This window comes from Piliocolobus tephrosceles, chromosome 7 (assembly GCF_002776525.5).
Source record: "Piliocolobus tephrosceles isolate RC106 chromosome 7, ASM277652v3, whole genome shotgun sequence".
Taxonomy (NCBI): domain Eukaryota; kingdom Metazoa; phylum Chordata; class Mammalia; order Primates; family Cercopithecidae; genus Piliocolobus; species Piliocolobus tephrosceles.
Window position 1 is genome coordinate 87,077,679 of NC_045440.1, and position 26,279 is coordinate 87,103,957.

Genomic DNA, 26,279 nt, shown 5'->3' on the forward strand with positions numbered 1-26,279 from the left:
GATTAATTTGATCTATAGTGCAGATTAAGTCTGATTTTTCTGTCTGCAAGATTTTTGCAGTGGTGAAAGTGGGGTGTTGAAGTCTCCAGCTATTATTGTACTGGGGGCTGTCTCTCTCTTTAGGTCTAATAGTATTTTCTTTATATATCTTAGTGTTCCAGTGTTAAGTGCTTATATATTTATAATTGTTATATTCTCTTACTGAATTGTCCTCTTTATCATTGTATAGTGACCTTCTTTGTCTCTTCTTACAGTTATTTTGCATGACTCAAGTAAGCATCAGAACTTATTATAGTTTTTGTCTTGAAATCTATTTTATCTGATATCAGTCTAGTGACATCTGTTCTTGTTTGTTTCTTTATTTTTGTTGTGTTTCCATTAGCATGAAAACCAATAGAAATCATCCCTTTATTTTTCAGTTTGTGTGTGTCTTTATAGGTGAAGTGTGGTTCTTATAGGCAACACATCTGTGCTTCTTGCTTTTTTCCATCTCTTTATTTTGAGTTTGTGTGTCTCTTTATAGGTGAATTGTGTTTCTTGTAGACAACAGATCAGTGGGTCTTGCTTTTTCATCCATTCAGCCAGACAGTGTCTTTTTATTGGAAAGTCTAGTCCATTTCCATTCATTATTATTATTGTAAGTAAGGATTTACTCCTGCCATTTTGTTATTTGTTTTCTGGTTGTTTTGTGCTTTTCTCTTCCTTCCTTCCTTCTCCTTTCATTCCTGTCTTCCTCTATTGAAGATGATTTTTTCCTTGTGACATGATTTAGTTTTTTGCTTTTTTTGTGTGTGTATACATTTGTATGTTTTTTTGGTTTGAGGTTATCATGAAGCTTGCAAATACTGTCTTATAACCCATTATTTTAACCTGTTAACAATGTAACAGTATTTGCATATACAATCAAAGAAGCAAAAAAGAAAACTAATAAATACTTGTCTTAACTGCATCCCCCCACTTAACTTTTTGTTGTTTCTATTTATATCTTATTGTACTATGTCTGAAAAAGTTATTGTACTTACTATTTTATATTAGTCCATCATTTATTCCTTCTACTTAGGATAAGAGTAGTTTGCACACCATAGTTACAAATGTTATAATATTCTGTGGTTTTCTGTGTGCTTACTATTACCAGTAAGTTTTGTACCTTCAGGTGATTATTTATTGCTCATTAATGTCTTTTTCTTTCTGATTGAAGTACACCCTTTAGCATTTCATGTAAGACATGCCTGGTATTGATGACATCCCTCAGCTTTTGTTTGTCTGGGAAAGTCTATTGCTTCTTGATGTTTGAAGGATCTTTTCAACAGATAGACTATTCTAGGGTAAAAGGTTTTTCCTTCAGCACTTTAAATATATCAGGCACTCTTTCCTGGCCTGCAAGGTTTCCACTGAAAAGTCTGCTGCCAGACCTATTGGAGTTTCACTGTATGTTGTTTCTTTTTTCTTGCTGATTTTAGGATTCTTTCTTTATCCTTGACCTTTGGGAGTTTGATTATTAAATGCCTTGAGGTAGTCTTCTTTAGGTTACATCTGTTTGGTGTTCTATAATCTTTTTGTATTTGGATATTGATACCTTCCTCTGGGTTTGGGAAGTTCTCTGTTATTATCCCTTTGAATAAGCTGTCTATCCCTATCTCTTTTTCTACCTCCTATTTAAGGCCAATAACTCTTAGATTTGCTCTTTTGAGACTATTTAGCATGCCTAAATCCTATAGACATGTTTCATTCTTTTTTATTCTTTTTTCTTTTGTCTCTTCTGATTGTGTATTTTATTTTTTTATTTTTAAATCTTTTTTATCTTATTTCTTAAAATAAGCATTATTTTATTTTTATTTCATTTTTTAAGACAGAATCTCACTCTGTCACCCAGACTGGAATGCAGTGGCATGATCTTGGCTCACTGCAACCTCTGCCTCCCAGGTTCAAGTGATTCTCATGCCTCGGCCTCCTGGGATTACAGGCATGCACATCGCGCCCAGCTAATTTTTGTATTTTTAGTAGAGATGGGGTTTTGCCATATTGGTCAGGCTGGTTTCAAACTCCTAGCCTCAAGTGATACACCTGCCCCAGCTTCCCAAAATGCTGGGATTACAAGTATGAACCACCACACCTGACCTATATTTGAAACTGTATATTTTCAAATAGACCATCTTTAAGCTCACTGATTTTTTTCTTCTGCTTGAACCATTCTGCTGTTAAAGGACTCTGATGCATTCTTCAGTATACCAATTACACTTTTCAACTCCAGAATTTGTGCTTCATTCTTAGTAATTATTTCAATCTCTGTGTTAGATTTATCTGATAGAATTCTGAATTGCTTCTCTGTGTTGTCTTGAATTTCTTTGAGTTTCCTCAGCACAGCTAATTGGAATTTTCTATCTGAAAGATCACATGTCATTGTTGTTCCAGGGTTGGTCTCTGGTGTCTAATTTAGTTCATTTGGAGAGGTCTCATTTTCCTGAATGGTGTTGATGTTAGTAGATATTCTTCTGTATCTGGGCATTGAAGACTTAGGTATTTATTTTAGTCTTTACTCTCTGGGCTTATTTGTAGCCATCCTTCTTGGGAAGGCTTTCCAAATATTTGAAAGTATTTGGGTATTGTGATCCAAGCTTTATCTGTGTTAAAGGGCATGCCAAACCCAGTGATGCTGTGGTTCTTACAGACTTGTAAAGGTATCCCCTTGATGGTCTTGGACAAAATCTTGGAGAAACTGCTGGATTACCAGGCAGAGACTCTTTCTCTTCCTTTGCTTTCTCCCAAACATACAGACCCTCTCTCTCTGTTCTGAGCCACCTAAAGCTGGGAGTGGAGTGACACAAGCACCCCTTTAGCCACCACCACTATGACTGTGCTGGGTCAGACCTGAAACCATCCCAGCACTGGGTCTCATCCAAGGCCTGCTATAACCATGCCCTGGCTACTGCCTATGTTCACTCAAGGCCCCAGGGCTCTACAATCAGCAAGTGGCGAAGCCATCCAGGCCTGTGTCTTTTTTTGCATGGTGGTGAGGTCCCCCAGGCCCCAGGTGGGTCCAGAAGTACCATCCAGAAATCAGAGACTAGAGTCAAAAACCTTAGAAGTCTACCTGGTATTCTATTCTATTGCAGCTCAGCTACCATTCAAACTACAAGACGTAGTCCTTTCCACTCATCTCTCCCCTTTCCAAAGGCAGAGGAGCTTCATCCTGTAGCCACCACCCCTGACCATGGGAGTACTTAGGCATACAGATTCACAGAACATAATTGAGAGCTCCAAAATAAAGCCAATATTTTATTAAACTGATTTTTTACAAAGTTACCAAGGCAATTCACTGGGGAAAGCATAGTCTGTTTAACAAATGATACTAGGACCATTAGATGTCCACATGCAAAAAGATGAACTTAGACTTTTGCCTCAGACCATATCAAAAATTAACTCAAAATAAATCATAAACTTAAATGTGGGAGCCACATTTAAGTTTATGATTTATTTTGAGTTCATTTTCTTCAGTAGTAGAAGAAAATCTTTGAGATATTGGGTTAGGTAAAGACCAAAAGCATGGTTTGAAAAAGAACAGTATTGATAAATTGGACCTCAGCAATGTTTAAAACTTTTGCACTTCTAAAGGCACCATTTAAAAAATGAAAAGATCAGCAATAGACAGAAAGCAAGTATTTTCAAACACATACTCGTGTGGACACTGCCAAGGTTTATAGTTTTACCTTCTGGAGCAGTGGGTTGGGCCACACTTGGGCCCATCTGAGTCACAACTGAGGCAGCTGAGGGGTGCTGCACCAGAAATCAGGGAGCAGAGTCCCAAGGTGGTGTAGGGCAGTGAACACTGAAGTCCCATAGGTACATCTTTGGGTATCTTGCCTTCAAAGTTCTAGCTTTACTCAAAGATCTCTAAAATGCCCTTGGGGTCCTCCTTCCATTGTCTTGATGAAAAAAAAAACTCCCTTCCTTTTATCCTTATTAATCATTTTAGCAACTGCTCACTTGACCACACCCTTAATATTCTCTTGCAAACATGCTTTTTGACTCTTTGCATGGCCAGGCTCAGAGTTTTCTAAATCTTTCCCTTCTGCTTCGCATTTAATTATAAATTTTGATTTAAATCATTTCTCTCTTCTCTAATTTTACTGTAAGCAGCCAAAAGAAGCCACGTGGTACCTTGAATACTTTGTTGTTTATATACTTCTTCTTCCAGATATCCTAGTACTTCATGCTTAAGTTTGTCTTCAACAAAGTTTAGGACATGGACATAATTCTTCCAAGTCCTTTGTAACTGTATAACAAGATGAGCCTCTATTCCAGATTCCAATGCTTTTTTCCGCATATCTGTCTGAGCTCTCATCAGAAAGGTCTTTGCCATTCATATTTTTACCGACATTCTGATCACAACCACTAACGTAATCCCTAAGATTTTGGCTCTCCCTACAGCTGTTGTCTTCTGAGCCCTTGTCAGAATTTTCCTTACTGCTTCACTTATAGCAATCTAGGCTTCTTCTAGTGTTCAATAAAAATTATAGGAGGCCATTGTTTTAGATTAAGGTCCTGAACTATGCCTCAACACACCAGACTAAAAATCAAAATGGCGTCACCCATGCTAAAGTTTTAGATCAGCAAAACAAAATTAAGTTTTTATCTGACCTTCCAAGAAATCACAAAAGAGATAGCCAATTTTTCAAACAGGCCAGTTTCAGTCTTCAATCAGCATGATAATGAAGTTCCCTCTGTTTTAATCTTTACAACAAAAAGTAACCTCATGTTAACCAATCAGTTATTTTTTTGTTATTCAGTCTCCTTGTCCTGTTCTTATAAGGAAAGCATTTTTGAAATGACCATCTGTTTTTATTCTTTGTTTCTACTTTCTTCAGCCCTTTTCTGTCCAGAAAACCAATCCCTTCTGCTCAATCATTGGAATACTTATTCTATTTTATAAAATGAAGTGTTGTCTGACTCTGGAATTGCAATAGAAGCCAATTAAGATCTTCAAGCTAAACTTGTAATTTTGTCTTTTGACATTAGCCTGCTCGTCCAAATTCCTCCAGTCTTTACCCATTACCCAGTTCCAAAACTGCTTCCACATTTTTAGGTATTTGTTACAGTGACAGTTACACTTCTCAGACCAATGTTCTGTCTTGGTTCATTTTCTGCTCCTATAACAGAATACCTGAGACTGGGTAATACATAAAAAACAGGAATTTATTTGTTACAGTTCTAATGGCTAGAAAGTCCAAGATTGAGGGTTTGCAGCTAGTGAGAGTCTTCCTGCTATGTCGTAACATGGTAGAAATCATTACATGGAGAGAGAGCACATTACAGAGGAGAGAAAGCAAGAGGAAGAAAGAGGGTGATGGAACTCACAGCCATAAGCTCTTTTACCTTTGACACTGTAAACCAAACAAAAAATTCTAAGTCTCCCCAGCTGACTTAATGGACAAGGACCTTGCTTTGGTATGCCAAAGAAACCTGAAAAACTAATTTAGGAAGTGATAGGAAGGGTGCAGTGAGGAGGTGGGGGTCAGACATGCCTCATTATACCATTTTCCTTTTGGAGTTTAGGAATGGCTAGGAAGTCCAAGCCATTTAATGTTATTAAAATAGAGATCATGGACTGACAAAACAGACTCTTTGTAGCAATAACATACCTAGCTCCAACCTGACACTAGTACAACATTACCATAGTAGCAGTTACATATGCCCCTAAAATTTAAAACTCCAACACAGGAAAAAAGACAGCAACAAGGGACTGAAAGAAGGAACATCCTGAATATGATTAAATTTCAAAATTAAATGACTGAAAAATAACTGAATTGACTTTTACTTAAAAATGACTAAACTAAGTTTTCTGCCGCATGACAAAGAAGGGCCTAGAGACAAAAATCAAAGTGAACTATACAGAAAATAAAGGAATGGACACTTGAGAAACTGCTAGGCAAAGAACTCTACCCTTCACTGAGGTTCTCAAACTTTAACTCTGAGAATGTAGCAGGAATAGCTAACCTGAAATTTGCATGAGGACATGCTGGTGGGCACTTAATCCCCATGTATCATTGGCAAATCTAAAAATGCCGGGACTGTCACTAGTAATGAACTACCAAAGAGTGAGTGAGGCATCTAAACAAAACATTGCATGTGGAAGACCTAACGAGGAGACCTGGGAACTCATTATTTACTTATTTTAATAATTTACAGCTTGGGCACAAAGGTTTACTTATACAAACATTGATTTTAAAATCAGAGATCTTTCAACTATGTTGTCCTTGAGCTTTGGAATCTGGTTAAATAATGTCTATTTATATTCTTAGACTAATACAGGCATAGATACATTGTTCCAATAGATTCTTTTAAATTTCCTTTAATTTAGTAAAAACTGGAAAGCATGTTCTGTTTTGTTCCTCTCATTTAGATATCTTCTGCGTGGCCTTTTTGTGCGAGGAAATGATATAGGTTTGCTTTAAATACATTTTACTTAACATTAAGCATTTTGGTTTTGATCCTGTTCGGTTTCAAACATTTATAACATACCAACTTACGTTCTTTAGCCTTGCCTTATTTGTCGCACACTGATGCGCTTACGTCATTTAGCTGATAGGCGTACCATTAAAAGATGCAGTATTTCTCTACATGTAAATAGAAAAACATTGGTAAATAATCAAATGTTAACTATCACTTGTGACCTCATATTTTGACTTGGATCAAAAATTCACCATTGTGACATAATGGCATGTACCTCAGAAGATGATATTTCTACAGAAAAAAATGTGGGGAAATTACTTGAAAATGAAAATTTGGGTAACTTTTTCATTACTAGTTGTATTGCATAACATGTTATATAATATGCTGGCAAAGAAAAAATCCTTACAAAATTATAAGAAAAAAAGTGTCTGCCACACTTTTACTTATAACTTAATACTTAGTTATAAATACTAAGAAATGATCTCTAGATCCTTCATGAAAAATATATCTCATTGCACTATGCAATATGATAAAGAACCAGCTATGGGAAGAAAAAAAAAAAACAGGACAGTGGAAGACTAAAGAGAAATGTTGAAAGAAGAAAGAGTTGGAGAAAGAGAGATGAAGAAAGGAAGCAAAGAGATCTAATTTACCCTTTTGCTATTAATTTAATTACGTGCTTCAAATCCTTAGTTCTTCCAAAGTGGAAATTTGTATATTAACATATAATGTTTTGAGGAAAATGACCAATTGATAAAAGCCTCTGCTTGTAAAGCAATACAGTTTACCCAGCATATGAGGCGACATTTAAAAGTTTATAAATAGAGAAAACTGGCAAACAGAAAGGGGAAGAAAGCAAACTAGTAAGTGCTTTTTTCAATGTTGAAATTAGTCTTGAAATTCTTCATTGCATTAAAAAATGGGGCAATGTACATTTTGGCTTCAACATCATCAGTTCTCTAAGTATTTGGAATAATCATACTTTGGCATTAACCATATTTGATATAACTATTTCATTGTATTAGTTAGGACCATGTGCAAATCAGGATATCAGAAATCTGAGTGAATTTTTTAAAATAGGGCCTTTTTTTTTTCTTGTGTAAGAGGAAGCGTAGGGTCAACATCAGTTCAATGGCTCCCTTTTGTCAAAGGGACTCCCTGACAGCCATAGATGGCTGCTAGAGCTTCAGACACAGAATCTAAGCCAAAGCAAGAGGAACAGGAGGGCAGTTGTGCTGCCCCACATATTTGTTTTACCAGAATATCAATAAAATTCATGAAAATTCTTTAGCTTGAGAGGTAAGAAGAACTGTTGGGTCAGCTAACCAACCATGGCAGCAAGTTTTCAAAAGCTGTTTTTAATTATTTGTCCTAAGATCCTTATTATGAAATAAATCAAGTTCAAGAGCTCCATAATAAACAGTAAGGAATTTATCTCAAAAGAATATTCAAGGTACTAGGACATTCAATATTCAAGGAACTAGGATAACGTTTAGGTTATTACTTTGTATTATACAGAATAATAATGTGCCAGTAGTGCCCAGCATTGCACATCTTTTTCCTTGAGAACTTGCATACCTTCGGCCTGTGTGTCTACCAGGAGTAGGCACTCAGCCCAAAGGCATACATATATCAGTGACTTACAGATGCCTTCTGTGACCTGATCAAAAAGATCAGTTGGGCTAGTAGATTTCTGCAGCAAAATTAAAATTTTAAAAAGAAAAGAGGCAGAAATGGTCGTAATCATGAATGTAAAAGAGCTCCACACAGTTGAAGTAGACCCATGGTAAACAGTATTAATGTGCAAGAAAAGTTATGATGAAGCAGAAGTTTATAGCATACATTATGTGTGCCTAGAATGCATCATTTAATTTCTTTCTGGGGGGGTTCAAGAACCAGTAAGCTAAAATTAAACAAAACATCTAGTGAGCCTAAATTAAAGTCGTAGGAAGATAGTAATACAAAATTTTCAGGAATAGCTATTTATTTTGTAACTAAGGAAAATAAAATGCTATTTATTCCATTCTTTGAATAAATGCTAACTTACCATCTTGGATCAGCAAAATAAACAGTGTTAAATTGCAACTAACTCACCTAGAAAATTAAAACAAATTCTTTGCCGATTAGCAATGGTAATAGAAGTTCATAACTTTGTATTTCATACAAATATAATAAGTTCTGCTAGCTAGGAACTTAGAAATCTGTTTATAGAGAAGAACACTGAAACATATTTTTTTCTGGACTATAGTAGTCGATTTTTTTAAAGTGTAAAATAGTGCCAAAATTTGGCTCCCTCAGTACTTTGGATGTTTATTCTCTAGTTTTGCTTAGTTTATTTTTCATGTTTCATAATATTTCCACATGATCAGCATTCTAGACAGTCTCTCCACATGGACATAATTTTTCTTCTTCCCCACTGACTTCACATAATGAGTGTTTATCAGAACTCTTCTCAAGGAAAAAGTTCATGAAAAAGATTTAGAAATGTTTGACCCTATCTTCCAGTCCAACGAAAAGTAGTGAGCAGAGTCATTAGATCATAGTAATGCTTCTTCCTATAAATTATTAGGCGAATCAGGTAAAACAAGTTAATTGACAATGTTAAAGAGTCTCAAGTTGTCTATAGAAGAATCTCCAGGCTTCTCTTTATTGATGGCTGTTTGGGTTTCTGACTTAACATTCTGAGGAAAGTAGGACACAGCTACCAAGGCTCCATTTCCCATCCCCTGTCTTAAAGGTATGTGATAGAGAGAGTGATTCCATCGAACTCGGAGAAACTCATGGGCCTCACAGAACTCTATGCAGGCACCATGTTTGAGATTATTTAGGTTTTTAAATTGTAGTTCATATTTGAGAATGCCTTGAGTTTGCTCTTGCCTCCAGACAAGAGACAAGCAAAGGCAGAATGGCCTTCATGGCTCAGCATCTGTAGCCAGAAAAGGTCACACACACAAATTAGGAAACTATTTTTGATAACTTGGACATGAAAAGACCAGCTTAGCTCTTACAGTGAGCTATTTAAAACTTGTTCTGGATTCTCAGGCAGCACTGGCTCTTCTGATTACATGTTTACAAGCCAGCCCTTGAAGATCTGTGCAGTCCTCCATACCACAGCCAGGACACCCAATGCTATTCACCTTTAAAGTGAAGTCCAGATATAACAGAATTATATCCACAAATACCTATGCACGTAGGTGAGTATAATTAACTCCATTTAAGACACAAGCCAATAAGCTCCTTGTCTGGTATCATCATAAGAAAACACGTTAAATCTACTTCCGTATCTTATACTTATCCAACTTAGTCACAGCTCTCAGGACAAACCTGATACACTGGGGAAAAAAAATTGAAGAACTATCAGATACAAGTTGAGGAGCATGAGAAGGTAATGGTTAAGTTCATAGATGTCAGAGCCTGACTAGTTATGACCTTTGGCACTTTGCTTAACCTTCTTTGTCTCAGTTTCACCATTTTAAAGCGAGGGTTGATGGCAATAAGTATACCATAAATTTGTTGTGAGAATGGAATGAGTTTAATGTTTGTAAAATAGTGAGAATCATTTTATGGAACACCATGAGTGCATCAGGAGTATTAGCCATCATTAGTGCAATTCCAGAGATACTGTGCTCCATAAAAATGTATTTCCCAATACCAAAAATAATTCAAAGTCACATATTCCCTCTAAAGACAACACTGATTTTTTGTGACACCACTGATCTATTTTTTTTACCTTGCTCTGGAATAAAGAGGTCGCTACTATCAATCATGAAATAGTGGGTGTGAAGATTTTTAACTACAAATGTTGAGTGAGCAAAAGGCCATAAATAACTTATTTTCTCTGTACCTGAAATTAATTTTACTCTGAAACCCCAATTTTCATTCGAGAAGAAAATTCATTCTCACCACTTCAAGGTAGCTTAGTTACTTTCAGTTTAAAACTCAGTCTGTTATGACTATCCCACCTCTCCCTTCTCCTTTGCCCCTTTTTTCCTGAGTAATGTTCTTGGGATTGTATGAGTTCCTGGGTGACTTGTATTGTGCCAGTGAGAGAGGAAGAGACAGAGGTCTTGAGCATCGACCTCTGTCTCCACTGCTTCCCATATATGTCCTCAGCTGGTATAACACTGAGTCTGTTGCCTTGGCGTGGATGGTCCACCTTGCACACCCCGCTACAGGGTTCTATAACCCTATCCCTAGAATTCCCTGGTAGATCTTAGTTCTTAGCCAAAAAGACTTAAAGGAGGAAAGTGGTCTAGCTCATACTTTCTTTGCTCAAACATGCCACACCACCATCTCTTTTGAGGCTGTCTTTTCTTTTTGCTAGACTATGTGTTGCTATGCTGCCTATCACCCCAATATTTAGTGGCTTAAAACAACAAACATGTATTTCTGCTGGTTAAGAATTAAGGAGCAACTTAGCTGGGTGGTTCTGGCTCAGATCTGAGGCTGCAATCACAGTACCAGTTAGTGCTACAGTTTGTCGTGCTGGACCCCTATTAACTTCAGTAGGGATGGTACTATGTTCAAAAGCATGAAGAAGACACATGGAGCCAGAAAATGAGACATAGGATTTATTGAGGGGACGTATACACAGGGAAGTCCAAGGGCAGTGGGCTGCATGGAACTGAATCCACTTGTAAAAAGTATATAATTTATACAGCATTTTCACTTAGCACCCTCCCCCATCAAGCTCCACCTGGCAATCTTCACTTAACCTAAATAAAAGGCCTCACTCCCCTGTACGGCTTGCATTCTATGGAATGAACAGGGGTTCAGATGTTTCTCATAGATAAGGAGTGAATCTCTAGGTTGGCCACCCCTGGATTCCTTTGCTTGGAACTCTAAACGCACATTGTTCTTAAACCATTGGGTCATTCTCAGGGTATGCCTAAGTTAAGTTGTTGCTGTCAGGTGTGTCTGCCATACACAGCGACCTGAAACTTTGCCTGGGACTGGTCAATCCACGTCTAAACTCATTCACGTGGCTGTTGGTGGGAGGCTTCAGTCCTCACTGGCTATTGACCGCAGGCTGCAGTTCCTCATGTTAAATCAAACAGAAATCTAGCCTGAGAAAGCCTCTATAGGTCGCATACTTGAGCCCTTATGGAAAAACCACAACCTAACCTAGTAGGGGAGCAAATTGAAAATCCTAACTTAGGAGTATGCTTCTGTAACAAGAACTGAGTCTCAGACAATTCCCAGCAGCCATACTTCAACCACTCACGGTAGCCAACTGTTCAAACCATGTTCAAATAAGGCAAATGCTGAGCTATAACCAATCCAGGTGTTTCTGCACCTCATTTCCTTTTTCTGTGCATCCCATGTGCCATCCCTGGAGTCTCTCAGAATCTCCTATGATTCTGTGGGTTCTCTGATTCATGAAGATTTTTTTTTTCCTGGCTCAATTAAACTCTGCTAACTTAAATTTGTCTTAAGTTTTCCTTTTAACACTAACACGTGGGCCTTTCTGCAGAGGTTCTGAATGCTCCCCAGGACATGCCAGCTAGCTTCCCTCAGAGCAAGTGATGTGAGAGAGAGAACAAGGCAGAAGCCATGCTGTCTTTTTGGCCTGGCCTCAGATGTCGTATACCATTGCTGCTGCCATATTCTACTGGTGACACTGATGCAGTGTGGAAGGGGACTACACAAGGATCAGTGCCAGGAGGTGGATAGCAGGGTGGCATCCTGGGGGCTACTCTCACTTGAATATTCTATCAAGTTTCTCTCCTCCTCAAATTCCACATGGGATGCAAGCACAAGTCACCCTTCTTTATAATCCCCAAACCCACTGGAGATGGTACAGGCCATGGCATTTATCTGGGTTCTAATTCTGTTTCAACACTTGTTAACTGTCTGACTCTGGGCAATTTACTTGCCATTTCTGCCTCTTAAGTTCTCATGTACCAATGGTGATAATAATTCCTACCATAAAGTTTTGTTGGGAGAATTGTATTACATCATCCACATAAAGCTCTTAGAACAGTCTGGCATATAGTTACTGCTCAGTAAATATCATCATCATCATCATCATCATCATCATCATTGATATAAAGATTTCAACCTGGAAAAGTAAGAATAGAGAGACAGGGAGCAAAGCCTCACAATTTATCTAAGCTCTCTAGCTCTTTTTTCCAAATTCTCCCCAGATACCTTACTCCAGCCAAGGAAAAATATTTTTGGTGGTTGGGTTTCTGTCTTGAGTTTTGTTTTTTAATTTCCTTACCTTGTAACTTAAAACTACCCTTTTATCTATATCCTACACCCTCACATTCCATAATGGTTATAGTATACTTTTTGCTTTAAGTCTACCAACTTTGGTGCTTGGTGATTAAAGCCAAGAATTTGGAATTTTGAGAGCACTTTCCTCTCCCAAGCACCTGACTGTTGACTCTTGGAAACTACTTTTTTTTTTTTTGAGACAGGGTCTCACTCTGTCACCCAAGCAAGAGTGCAATGATGCAATCTCAGCTTACTACAACCTCTGCCTCCCAGGCTCAAGTGATCTTCCTGCCTCAGCAACCTGAGTAACTCAGACTACAGGCACATGCCACCACGCCTGGTTAATTTTCTTTTTTTCTTTCTTTCTTTCTTTTTTGTTTTTTTGGTAGAGACAGGATCTTGCCATGTTGCCCAAGCTGATTTTGGAAACTTCAATACCCTATTTTGGAACTCAAAGCCAATAAAAACAGTAATAGCTAATACTCACTAAGGGCCTGTCACTGACACAAGTGCTTTATATATTAACTCGTTCAATCATCACAACTGGATGACATAATGTGACACAATAAGAATCATGTATTTGGTCTCTTTCCCAGTTCCTGGCACAAAGCTACTAAAACCTTTGTAATTTCCTAAGTGAGAGGGTGATAGGCGTATCTTTTGTTTGATGTTTGGTCTTAGTTCCTGATTCCTGACCAAAGAGCTTCTAAAACTTTTGAAATTTTCTGAGTGACAGATGTGAGGAGAGCATCTTTTGTTATTCATAATACAACCCTTTCTGTATACCTGAGCTTATGCTGATGAGGTGACTCTTGGACAACGGGGGCTGGTTGCCAGTGGAAGCACCCAGGTGATTAGAGTGTTGGAACTTTTAGCTCCACCCCCAAACCTCTAGGAAGGGGAGAGGGACTGGGGATCAAGTTAATCACCTGTGGCCAGTGATTTAATCAATCATGCCTATGTAATGGAATCTCCATAAAAACTCTAAACAACAGGGTTTGACGAGCTTCCTGGCTGGTAATCAGATCCACAGACACTGGCATATCCTGACACTAAAGGACAGAATCTCTTGGGCTCAGGACCTTCCAGACCTCACTCCATGTACCTCTTCATCTGGCTGTTCATTTGTATCCTTCACAATCTCCTTAATAATAAATTGCTAATAGTAAACAAAGTGTTTCCCTGAGTTCTGTGAGCTATTATGGCAAACTATCGAACCTGAGGAGGACGTTGTCAGAAGCCAGGATTTGTAGCCACATCAGACAGAAGTGTGGGTAACTTGAGGACTCACTATTTGCGACGGGCATCTGAAATGGGAAGCAGTCTTGTGGAACTGCACCCTTAACCTGTGGGGTCTCAACTAGCCCTGGGTAGTTAGTATCAAAAGTGAATTAAATTATAGGACACCCATGTCTGCAGAAAATTAGAGATTCACTTGTTATGGAAAACTCATACATTTACTGTCAGAAGTGTTTTAAGTAGAGAAACAGTTTTCCTTTACATAGATATTATTATTATTCCATTTTACAGATGAAAGAGGTACACAGAGGTTTAGTGGGACAAGACCACAGAAAATAACACAGAGCTGACTTTTGAACCCAGGCAGCCTAGCTCCAGAGTCTATACTCCTAAACACTACTTTATGTCACCTTTCAAGAATGTGTTCTTGGCTTTTTCTGTTCTTTTTCATTCTTTGGTTCTTGTACCACTATATTCTAGCCTCAAGGACACTTCTTTTAAACCTTTTGTTTTGAAATAATTTCAAAGTTACAGAAAAATTACAAAAATAATACAAACAATTCCTTATAACCATTACCCAAATTCCACAAATGTTAACATTTCACCACATTTGCTTTATCATTCTCTCCCTCTCTGTCTCTTCCTATCATAACTCTCTTATGTCTATATACTATACACATACACAAACACACACACAAACATGCATATATATACATATATATACACATATATATAGTCATGCATCATGTAACAACAAGGATATGTTCTGAGAAATGCCTCATAAAATGATTTCATCATTTTATGAACATTAGAGTGTACTTACACAAATCTAGATAGTATAGCCTGCTATACACCCAGGCTATATGGTATAGCCTACTGCTCCTGCAATCACCGAATGTGGGTTCTTCCTGCCCACTGCACAGACAAAACCAATTCACTGAGACTGCAGTATTGCAGTAGAGAAAAAGTTTAATTAATGCAGAGCTAGCCAAGTGGAAGGGCTGGAGTTATCACCCAAATCAGTCTTTCCAAGAACTTGGAGGCCAGGGTTCTTACGGATAATTTGGTGGGCAGGGGGGTAGGGAGCGGGTGCTGCTGATTGGTTGTGGATGAAACCAGAGGGGTGCAGAAATGGTCCTTATACACTAAGTCCACCTTTGGATGGAGGCCACAGGACTGGTTGAGTCATGAGTCACAGGTCCAGGTGGGGTCAGTCAGTCACCAGGATGCAAAAGTCTGAAAAACATCTCAAAAGTCCAATCTTAGGTACTACAACAGTGATGTTATCTATTGGAGAGCAATTGGGGAAGTCACAAATCTTGTGACCTCTGGCCACATGACTCCTGATCAGTAAGGGATTATAGAAACTCTACCTACATTTTAGCAGAACTCAGGCCCCTGCCATAATCCTAATCTCATGGCTTTGTATTAGTTTTATAAAGGCAGCTTCAGTCTCTGAGCAAGGAAGGGGTTAGTTTTAGAGAAGCATTATTATTTTCCTTACTTCCAAGTTAAACTGTAAATTCCCCCCATGGTTAGCTTGGTCTACACCCAGGAATGAGTGAGAACAGCCAGCCTGTGAAGCTAGAAGCAAGATGGAGTCAGTCATGCTAGACTTCTTTCACTGTCACAGTCTTTGCAAAGGTGGTTTCACTCCTAGGCTACAAACCTGTACAGCAGGTTACTGTACAGAATACCGTAGGCAATTGTAACAGAATGGTAAGTATTTGTAGATCTAAATGTATCTAAACACAGAAAAGTTTCAGTAAAAATACAGTATTATAACTTTATGGGATTACTATTGTATATGCAGTCAATCATTGACCAAAACATTGTTTCGTGGCACAGGACCGTAACCTATTGAAAGTAAGCTGTAGATATAAAATATCTTTATCTTTAAATATTTCAGGGTGTGTTTACTAAAAACAATGGTACTTCCTCATATGACTTTAGTATAATTATCAAAATCAGAAAATTAACATTGATACAATACTAAAGGTGGTATGCTGGTAAATTAACAACCAGCTCTCCAGGTCTAAAGAGACAAGAGCCCTGGTTTGTCCCATTTGCTACTTCCTATAATGCAAATACTTCCACTAAGGCCAATTTCAAGCTATCAACCTGATGTCACTAGACTTGGAAATGGGAATAGGTGCACAACCATCAGCTCTTGTAAACCAGTACAAGCCCACTCCAACACATCACTGAAAAAGTACATTTTAATTGGTATAATGGTTGTAAAACTTACAAAGCATAAAGGAAAAAGAAAAAAACTTTAATAACAAAAATATTTTTCTACTACTTTATTTGTCCATGTTCAGTTAGTATGCAGTTTCATCTAAGTATTGTTGTCATTAATAACCAAAAAGAGAAAATGCAGCTTACCAGTCACAAGTTTTTGTAAAAGACTGATATGTATTAGTTGTAAAACAATGTTACATGTGACTCAGTGGTATGATGGTCTTCCAAAGCAGCTAAGAGAAGTTTATATCCAGAATCAAAGAAATGATAATTCTGCTCTCTGATTATTACCATTTATAATTTAAATTACTGCCAGGTACTGTGAATTTGAAGCTGTGAGACTGAATCTGCAAAAATGGGAATAATAACTAACCTTAAGGCACAAGAATAAAATATTGCCATATAATTGTAGTACTTGAGCAGGAAATTGATGTGTCTTATTTTTAATTGAATATGCACACACACATAGTGTGTTTCTCTAAGGCACTTGAGAATTTTTTAAAATGTACATGTGGGGAAAATAGAGATGAATATCCCAATGTGTCAGCTTTCACACAGGGGAAAAATGTCGATTGGACAAATGGTATTACCCTTCTCTTCGAAATAGTATCTGTAGAGGCTGGGTATAGTGGCTTATGCCCATAATCCCAACATTTTGGGAGGCTGAAGCAAGAGGATGGTTTGAACCCAGGAGTTCAAGACCAGCTTGGGCAACATAGTAAGATCCTATCTCTGTAAAAATAAAATAAAATAATTTTAAAAATCAGTATCAGTAGAAATGTTTAGGAAAACTGAAGAGACTATTTTATTTTGGCACAATTATTTCCTTCTGAACATAACTTACAAATTTCACAGTGAAAATACAGAAAGAAAGAATTTAATAAGATAAATACTAACAATTCTTTTGGTTTTTAATGAAATAAGCATGCAGATCAATGCAAAGAGATAGAAATTGTTTAAAACAATGTGAACTTATAATAGACTAGGTATGAATTTAGATGTATTCATATAGTAGCTCATTTCAGAAATAAAATTATTATAGCATTTTATCATTATTGATTTACCGCATATTTAATCTTTATTTGAAGTTGGGATCATCTTCAAAGAGTTGTTTTTTTTATTCTTTTTTTTTTTTTACAGCTTTCTGCCCTGGTGGCTATTTACAAGCTATGTCAGGGAAAGAAGCACTTGACAGTGTTCCCGAATCAGTGGTGTTCAGCAAACAAGATGAACTATAAGTTAAAGAATACTAAAAGTCAATAAAAACAAGTATCCCATAGAGAAAATATTATAGATAGGTAAAATGAAGATGCGATCATTGGGATCAAAACCACGCTAGGTTTCTCAGCATTTGGTTATCACAAAGTCTTTATTACACCCATTTTTAAAGAATATTCTCACTTCATAAGAAAGTGTTTAAAGTTATAATGGTAGTTTCAGGTTTTTTGAAATTTATTTTACTGTCTACTCTGACCTCCATTGTTCCTAATCAAGAATCAGCCATCTCTTGCATTATATCCTTCTAAGTAATTTGTCTTTCTCTGGGTGGGTCTAAGATTTTACTTTTCATATTTGGTTTTTACCAGTTTGCCACTGCAGTTTCTAGATATGGCGTTATACTTAGATAAATTCTCAAATTTTCTGATCTACATGAATTTATGTGTTGATGATCTAAAGTTTTCACTAAGTTTTTGAAATCTTAATTATTGATATATCTCTTTCAGAGACTCCAATTGCACAAATAATATACCTATCAATTTTTACCCCAAAAGAAAAAAGTCAGGCTAGATTGACAGTTTAGATTTGAAACTTCATGACAGGTCCCTGCGTATTTCTCTGATGATACAGAAAATGACAACTAGGTTAGTGACTTCAAACAACAGAGGCACTTCTGAAATTTTAAAGTAAAACTAAATAAGAGGAGATGATTTAATACGGATGTCTTTGTCAGGATTTTGATTAAAAGGAAGGCACACTCCTGAGTCATCAAACTCCACGTATGTGTCAGGATTATAGCCATTTCCTGCCCTAGCCAGGAGGAGGTGGATAAGAAGATTTTCTTCAGGGCAACACAAGCAATCATATCTCAAAGTAGAAAATGTTCATGTTATAAACACACAAATGTCATCTGGCTGTGTGATAGTCAGAATGTAGCAAGTTAATGGTACAATTTAAAAGGTGCAGAGAGGGAAAAAAGAATTAAAAGCATTGACAAACAATATCCTCAGCCATTCCTGAGTTTTGTTACTTCCCTTCTCCAAAAATACCTCCACTGCTGGTGCCAATATTTCAACCACTAGTTTCAAACCACACAATGAAGGATTCATCCTTCTTTTCTTAATTTATTGTGTGTTCAGACATTTAATTCTTAAATACTAAAGGTAAACCAATCATTTAACGCCTTTTAGGGTATTCGTTAGTGAAAGAACTGAGAATGATGGAGAAACGGAAATGGGCAGAAGACAACTAAATAGGACATACAAGACAATGCTAGTGAATTTTCCCTTGTAAAGGTTTACCACTTTTGAAATGCAAATATATATATATATCAGGCAATAATCATAATCAGATGCAGTTTGTAATCCCAGCTACTTAGGAGGCTGAGGCAGGAGGACAGTTTGAACCCAGGAATTTAAGGCCAGCCTGAGCAATATAGCAAGACCTTAAGACACTGTCTCTAAAATAATAATAACAATGATGATAAAAATTCATCTTTATTGAGTGTTTACTATGAGCCAGACTCTGCTAAATGTTTTACTGACATTCATTCACTTATTTATTCAAATACTAAGTTCCAAATGCTTTTCTTGGTATATGGGTTATATTAATAAAGAAAGCAGATAATATTCCTGCTTCCTTTTCTTTTTCTTTCTTTTTTTTTTTTTTTTTTTTGTTTGTTTGTTTGTTGTTGTTGTTTGAGACAGGGTCTTGCTCTGTTGCCAGGCACATCTCAACTCACTGCAGCCACTGTCCCCTGGGCTCAAATGATTCTCCTGTCTCAGCATCCTGAGTAGCTAGGACTACAGCTATGTGCCACCATGCCCATCAAATTTTGTTTTATTTGTAGAGATGAGTTCTCACTATATTGCCCAGGCTGGTCTCGAACTCTTGGGCTCAAGCAATTCTCCCACCACAGCCTCCCAAAATGCTGGGATTACAGGTGTGAGAAACCATGCCCAGCATATCCCAGCTTTCATGGAGTGTACATACTAGTAGGCTAAGCCAAGCAAACTGATTAACAATATATTAGTGAGTGGTAAGGGCTATTCTGAAAAGTAAAGCAGGGAAGGATGGTTAGAATGTGATGACATTATTTCTAATTTAATATTCACCAATATCCAACAAACCTAACAAGTACAAAAGAGAAGCCATGACGCTCTGAGAGGTTCAGTAACCAGAGATTTAGCTTGTAACCACTGTATGGTTCCCATGGTTATTTTTAATCTAATTACATTAACTATTTGATGAAAGAATGAGGTAAAGAACAGCGAAGAAAAGAGGAAGGGAAAAGACTGCACCTCTTGGAACTTCTTTCTTTATTTAACTTATTTATTTTTGAGACAGAGTCTCACTCTGTCACCCAGGCTGGAATGCAGTGGCGTAATCTCAGCTCACTGCACCCTCTCCCTCCTGTGTTTGAGCAATTCTCCTGCTTCAGGCTCCCGAGTAGCTGAAATTACAGGCACCCACCATCATGCCCAGCTAATTTTTGTATTTTTAGTAGAGACAGGGTTTCACCATATTGGCCAGACTGGTCTTGAACTCTTGGCCTCAAGTGATCCCCGTCTCAGCCTCTCAAAGTACTGGGATTACGAGCATGAGCCACTGCACCCGGCCACCTCTTGGAACTTCAAACAATAGTGTAGTGTCACCCTGACAGTCATCAAATCTCCCCAGTGCCCGTTGTACTTGTCCAACGGTCCCTGCTTGTTCCTGCATGGTCCTCACCATGCTGTTTCTACAATTATTTGTTATTTTCTAGATGTCCCATTGAGCTATGAGCTGCCTGAAGGAGGGAACTATCTTACAATTATTTTTATATTCACAGTATCAAGCATAGTCCCAAGATCTTAGTTGGTGGCCACTAAGTGGCTGCTGGATGAATAAATTAGCAATTAAAGTAGAATTTGAGAGAAGCCATTTGGAAGAAAGCTGAAATGGAAAGAGAGATGTAAAACAGCCCCATTAGTCCTTACTCCAGCTGTTCTTTCCTGCAGCCCAGGACACTCACAGAACATTGGTTAAGAGCTTTGACAGCATAGTCAGAAATCCAAGGTTAGATTACCAACCTGAATACATACTAATCGCATACCCGTGGCTCTTTATTCAACTTTGTTTAAGCCTCAGTTTCACAGATAATGAAAGCATCTAACTTTTTGTTGATGTATTAGATATGAGAATCTGTGTTAAACTCTTAGCAACATGCTTAGCATACTGTAATTGCTTCATACTTGTTAGCTGCCATCATCATCACCATCGTCATCATCATCTTAGGTATTTTGTGCAAACTTATTAATTAGAGCATCTTTTCCTAGTTTTTTAAGTCAAGAAGGTTTTGACCAACAACCCTATAATAGGAATGTTGTTACCCATTTATTCTGGCTGTCAACATTCTCCTTATCCTTTTGAGGCACCAAAGACCAAATAGTTTTTCCAACCCAAAGGAATAAGGTTAAGAAGGTTAACACGGAAATTGTAGGTGGTGGATTGACATCGTAGTGTGGGAATTTTCAGAGCACCACTTAGGAAGTTGCCTACTCCACTTGCCCTCTGATTAAGAAGAAATGCAGAGTGATAGTTTATGAATGATCCATCAATGGTTATTAAACCTGCATGCATGACTAACTGCATAATTGTTCAAACAGATCATCCTTCCTAGAGAGCCGTAAAGGTTTTTGTTCAACTACAGCAAGAGCTATCTGCCCTCTCTCTAGTGAGGAATTGTTTTGACATATCAAACTTGAGAGTTCTTATTAAGTAGGGCCTACAAGGTAAGATGCAAAACAACAAACTGGAAAAATTGGAACTTAAACAACATTATTGTAGAATAATTTCACAGTCGACTGAGTGGACGAAGAGTACTACACACAGGTGTTCTGAGTGTCTGTCAGATCGTTACAATAGCATCTTCTTTTTAAGGAGAAAGAGTTATATGAAGACATTCTTTCCTTATAAGATCGAAGATGCTTGAACTTTTGGTATAGCCATTTAAGTTACATTCTCAGTAATAAGGAAGTTTAAATCTGCAAAAGATAACTCATTTATTGAGATGATTATTTAATTCAATGATTAAAATCAATACACAATAAACATTAACTGGCTGGGTGTGGTGGCTCACACATGTAATCCCAGCACTTTGGAAGGCCAAGGCAGGCAGATTACTTGAGGTCAGGAGTTCAAGACCAGCCTGGGCAACATGACGAAACCCCATCTCTACTAAAAATGCAAAAAAAAAAAATTATCCAGGTTTGGTGATGCACACCTGTAATCTCAGCTACTCAGGAGGTCGAGGCAGCAGAATCGCTTGAACCCGGAAGGCGGAGGTTGCAGTGAGCCAAGATCATGCCACTGCACTCCAGCCTGGGTGACAGAGTAAAACTTCATCTAAAAAGAAAATAAAATAAATAAACAAATAAACATTATCATCACAACCCTAACTGGAAATGTGGGAACATCATATATTGGGAATGACAAAAGTATCCGGCCCTCTTGGCTTGTAACGCATTTCAGCGTCACAAATGTAAATGCTACATTGGTCCAAAAGGTGCTAAAAATAAAAGGTTATTTAACAGATATCTCTATCAAGTCATGTTACAGGAGTCACATAATGCAGAAGGCACATTTGGAAAGCTTCTCTCTGGAGATGGGATCATTTTATTAATTCAAAATGGATAAAGCTCTCCTGTGAATAACTAAGGATATTAAGTTCCACTTTTCAGTGAATTTTAATGTAATAGATGCCCCTCATCTGTAATCCATAAAATCCTTAAATATATTCATTATGACACTCATTGTACTTTTGATATTCTTTTGTCTCCCTACTATATTTTGAAGATTTTTAAGGTTGATTCTGTTGTTTTCGTTTCTATAAACTTAGTCACTACTTTGATTTCTGACACAGAAGGTAATCAAAAACTATTCTTCATTGAATGAATGAATAAATGAATATTCTCTAACACTTATTGGCCATGTGGTATAGTTAAAATCATAGGGGAAAAGCACAAAACAAGCTGCTGAAAATGGAGAAAGCAAGAGAAAGAAAGGAGGTGGGAGAAGCAGAGCAAGACAAAAGAACAGAAGAGGAGGGGAAGGAGAGAGAGAAGAGCCATATCAGAGTGTTCTTTTAAAAATAGTCAGCAGTGGCCGGGCACGGTGGCTTATACCTGTAATCCCAGCACTTTGAGAGGCTGAGACGGGTGGATCACTGTAAGTCAGGAGTTTGAGGCCAGCCTGGGAAACATGGTGAAACCCTGTCTCTACTAAAAACCCAAAAATTAGCCAGGCATGTTAGTGTACGCTTGTAATCTCGGCTACTCAGGAGGCTGAGGCACAAGAATTGCTTGAACTCAGGAGGCAGAGGTTGCAGTGAGCCTAGATTGTGCCACTGTACTCTGGCCTGGGTGACAGAGTGCGACTCCATCAAAAAAAAAAAAAAAGGAAAAAAGGTCAGCAGTAAAAGTAGGTCATGTCATGTAGGTGCAGGCAGCTGATTCAGGACAGCACAGAGGCAGACGTGTATGGCACTTGACTCAAGATCAAACATAGGGACTAGCACATTATGTTTTACTTACAGGTAAAAAGATAGCAGTTTGCAATTGCCAAATTGAGAGATAAAATGCACTGATAATAAAAATAATTGTATATTACATAGATGCATGCGAAGATAGGTCCTGAAGAGTATTCTAGAAGTAGAAAACAAGACATTCTAAGGGAATTTTTTTTTTTTTTTTTTTTTTTTTTTTTTTTTGAGACAGGATCTTGCTCTGTTCCCCAGGCTGGAGGTCAATGATGCTATCACAGCTCATTGCAACCTCAATCTCCTGGGCTCAAGCAATCCTCCCACTTCAGCATCCCAAGTTGCTAACACCACACACACATACCACCACACCTGGCTAATTTTTTTTATTTTTTGAAGAAATAGGGTTTTGTTATATTGCCCAGGCTGGTCTCAAACTCCTGGCTTCAAGAAATCCTCCTACCTCAGCCTCTCAAAGTGCTGGATTTATAGGCATGAGCTACCATGCCCCGCCTAAAGCAATTTTTTAATCTTCAGAAGTAGAGTTAGTCTCTGAATACATGCCCTTTGGGGTGCATTTGTTCTGGAACTCAGTAGCTCCAGTTTGTCTTTGATGGCACTAACATTAGCCTATCATAAACGAATAAGACTTTATCATAAACTAATAAGACATAGCGATCACATGGTATAGTGGTAATGAGTTCATTTTTTTAAGTCTATAAGTTATTTTTGGCCTTTTTAAAATGCCAATACAAAAATGGTCTTTTTTTTTTTTTTGGATACAAGGTCTCACTGTGTTGCCCAGACTGGAGTGTAGTGGTACGATCTCAGCTCACTGCAACCTCTGTCTCAAGCAATTTACAGGCATGCATCACCAGGCCCGGCCAATTTTTTGTATTTTTAGTAGAGATAAGGTTTCACTATGTTGCCCAGGCTGGTCTTTCTTATTTAAAATTTCCTGTCTTATTTATTGTTCATGTCCAATAATGATATCCGTGCTGACTGCTCCTCAACACCCCTGTACATTGTCATTCTACACTCTTCTATAAGATGATTGTCTATAATTTTGAAAAAAAAGTTACACCTCAAAACTGTCTTCTCCACAACGTTTAAGTAATGGAACCATCAATCAAACAAACACACTAAACCAAATAATGAAACAGGTGCCCCTTAAGGTCATACTCTTCACAAAAATGGTCAGAAGAAAAAAATACAAAATTCTGCTGCAAAGTTGGGCAATGCGGTGTGGCGAGCCTCCTAACCATCCTGTTCTGATTATCTTCCATTCACCCTGTTGGTGAAGGAGGGGTCCTTCACCCCAAGTAGCATGAGATGGATAAACATGTGGCAACCAACACTGGACAGATGAGAATGAAAGCAGTTTGTTAGTCACATACATTCACAGCTCAGAGGAAAAGGATGATGCCTGCCATGCAGGGACACACAGGGGTTGCACTTGAGAGTAGACTGAACCAGCAAGGGCTGTGGGAGTCAGGCTTTGTAGTAACAAGTGGATGAGCTGCCTTCTGGTTCCCATTAGGGTGAGGTCTAGGTGGAGTGTGGCTGCTCCAGCAAAGAAGGGAACGAGTCAGGTGGTGAGCCTTTCCTGATGGGTCTGGAGAATATCTGGCAAAGGCAAAGGAACTCACAGTTAGGCCATTAGGAGTCTGTGAGGCTCAAAGATGTCACAGCAGCAGTTGAAATACTAGGACTTTTTTTTGACACGGGGTCTGGCTGTCAGTTAGACTGGAGTGCAGTAGTCCAATCATAGCTCCCTGCAGCCTTGACCTCCCAGGCTCGAGCGATCCTCCCAACTCAGCCTCCTGAGCAGCTGGAACTACAGGTGTACACCACCATGCCTGACTAATTTTTGTATTTTTTGTAAAAACAGGGTTTCTCCATGTCACTCAGACTGGTCTCAAACTCCTGAGCTCGAGCAATTCAACTGTGTCACCCTCCCAAAGTGCTGGGATTACAGGTATGAGCCAACACACTCAGCCAGGACTTTTCAAGAGTACAAATTTTAGTACTATCAAGCCAAACAAATGCCTGCAATTAGTCTTTATGTCCAGTGCTTTGCTTTTGTAGTAAAATTAACTGAGTCATTCTATTTTGTAGGAATGAGTGATGGGAGAAACTGGTTCAACAGAGGAAGCTAACTATGAGATGGACTCACTATCAGGGAGACACACTGATTTGGAGAACTGATCTGAAGCCAGAAGGGACTCATTCTTTTAGACGAAAAGAGTCAAACTCTGTGAAATATTTGAAGACATTTATTCTGAGCCAAATATGAGTGACTGACCAATGGCCAGTGGCACAGCCCACAGCAGATCCTGAGAACATGTGCCCAAGGTGGTCTGGGTATAGCTTAGTTGTATACATTTTAGGGAGACATGGGACATCAATCAAATATATAAAAGATATACATTGGTTCAATCCAGAAAGGAAGGACAACTTAAAGGTAGGGGGAAGGGACTTCCACGTTATAGGTAGATTTAAAATTTTTGTAATTGGCAATTGGTCAAAAGAGTTATTATCAATAGAAAGGACTGTCTGGGTTACAATAAAAGTTTGTGGAGACCAAAGTTTTATCATGCAGATGAAGCAGGCTTCAGAGAGAATAGATTGTAAATGTTTCTTGTCAAACTTAAGGTCTGTGTTGATGTTAAATGCTGATTAGCTTTTCCTGAATTCCAAAACGGAGGAAGACATGAGGCATGTCTGACCCTCCCTTCCTGTCAGGGCCTGAACCAGTTTTTCAGGTTAACTTTGGAATGTCCTGGCCAAGGGAGGAATCCTTTCAGTTGGCTACAGGGGCCCTAGAATTTTAGTTTTGGTTTACATTCTCCCCCTTCTGGCCAAGATTTGCCAGAGGCAACATCAGTGGCCACCAAATTTTTATATTGTCCCCTGATGTTGCCGGGGTGGCATGGCTGCCCGCCTGGGGCCCATCCTGTTCCTCAGTGGGACAGCTATGGCTGAGGGATTTAGATTCAAAAGACTTTCAGTCAATTAAATGTTCTAAGCCAGACAAGCATGGATGTGGACAGGCAGTCATCACCCCTTAAACAAAATTTTTGAAGTAAAAAACCAATGAACAAAAAGTCAAAGGTGAGGTTACAAAATTGAGCTGTCTTTAACTTCTGTTAATTAAGCTATGTAATCTTCATTTCAACTACAGACTTACAGCAATTAGCTATATGAAACATGAGCATTGTTCTGAAAAAATTTTTTAGTGTATATCAATTTTCACAACTCATAACTGGGTGTATTACACCCAGGAGGTTTTGCCATGAGGTATCTTTATCCTCCCCATAATTATTTTTTTTAATTCTACAGGAAGCAAGAAATTCTTTATGGTTGGGGTGGATGCAAAGATGCCACATAATAG